At 45.1% G+C, this 1464-nt stretch overlaps 2 protein-coding genes across 5 annotated transcripts in view; one reads left to right on the top strand and one right to left on the bottom strand.

The window, feature by feature from the left end:
• LOC122541578 (zinc finger protein 271-like) overlaps positions 1 to 1464 on the bottom strand; it is a 652600-nt gene that overhangs the window by 52714 nt on the left and 598422 nt on the right. The gene's annotated exons all lie outside the window — the stretch shown is intronic.
• The window catches only part of LOC122541650 (zinc finger protein 271-like), a 27141-nt gene that overhangs the window by 1508 nt on the left and 24169 nt on the right, over positions 1 to 1464 (top strand). The window lies entirely within an intron of this gene.

The following is a 1464-nucleotide window of genomic DNA, read 5'->3' as shown; positions in this document are numbered from 1 at the left end:
GTACCAAAAATGTTCCTCCTTTAATGTTTAACATCACTAAACATGCAATTCCTCAATATACGTCCCACTATCTGCACAATCACAGTTTTTATGCGAATCAGTTTCACATCTCCCTCCACTTCCAATGGGTTTGCTTCCGCCTAATTTGATGAATTTTAACTTTGAATGACTCCATCTAAAGATGAATTCCTGAGTTTCCAGAGACATCTGAACCAATTATGAGGCCCCCTGCAGTGATTCTGTCCCCAGCACCGCGGACAAATCTTCTGCAGTTCCTAGATTGTCATGGGATGTGTTTTTTAAACCAGAGACTGTGTTTCCTCCTACATTCTGCTTGGCAGGCCACAGAATGGACACCCTTTCCTCTCTGCTGTGAACACTGACTGCAGTCTTTGGTCTTGGTTGGTCTCGGTCTGCCTCTCTCTCTTTCTGTCTCTCTGGGTTTGATAATCCTCTTGATATTGTCAGCTGAATACACTTTAGCATTGTGTCTTGCACTAATGTACAGATATCTGGGTAGCTCAGTCAGTACAGCACTGACTTTTCACCACTTGCAGATGGTGGCATTGTAGTAATGACACTGGACTGCCTAAGATTCTGGGGACACTTGTTTGCATCCCACCATGGCAGGTGGTAGAATTTTGAGTGGACTTGTGAATGGGCTCTTGTGAAGCAGTGGTAATGAACCAGAAGACCTGGATTCATGTCCAACCTGCTCTCAAGGAGGTTGATTAGAAAATATCTGCATTAGTATGAGGGCTCCAACATGGTTGTGAATGGAGCCTCTTCCTGTTTCTTGACCATTCCAGAATTCTCAATAAGATGTGGTTGGACTACAGATGTGATCTGTTGTCCGTGGGCAGTTCAGCCCTGTTTATTACCTGTCAAAATGTAGCCCTTTGAAAGAAATTAATAGGTTTAAATCTGAACTCTGCATTGCTGCTCCTGACATGTCTATTGAATGGTAAAACTAAGTAATCTAGATGTCTATTGAATGGTTTGATGATAATCCTGGAATGAGGGCTGTGCCGGGCTGTGAGACTGTGGTGCTGCTGATGCTTCACTGCATCTCATGGACACCCAAAATTGGGATCTGTCCTTACTGATGATGAACGTAGTGAAGTACTCATTCATCAGTCAGAGGGGAAGGGTCATAGAGTCATAGAGATGTACAGCATGGAAACAGACCCTTCGGTCCAACTTGTCCATGCTGACCAGATATCCCAACCCAATCTAGTCCCACCTGCCAGCACCCAGCCCATATCCCTCCAAACCCTTCCTATTCATTTACCCATCCAAATGCCTCTTAAATGTTGCAATTGTACCAGCCTCCACCACATCCTCTGGCAGCTCATTCCATACATGTACCACCCTCTGCGTGAAATCTTTGCCCCTTAGGTCTCTTTTATATCTTCCCCCTCTCACCCTAAACCTATGCCCTCTCGTTCTGGACTCCCCAGACCC

The sequence above is a fragment of the Chiloscyllium plagiosum genome, chromosome 37 (genome assembly GCF_004010195.1).
Source record: "Chiloscyllium plagiosum isolate BGI_BamShark_2017 chromosome 37, ASM401019v2, whole genome shotgun sequence".
Classification (NCBI taxonomy): domain Eukaryota; kingdom Metazoa; phylum Chordata; class Chondrichthyes; order Orectolobiformes; family Hemiscylliidae; genus Chiloscyllium; species Chiloscyllium plagiosum.
Note: the sequence above shows the minus strand (reverse complement) of the source record. Positions and strands in the feature narration are given on the sequence as shown.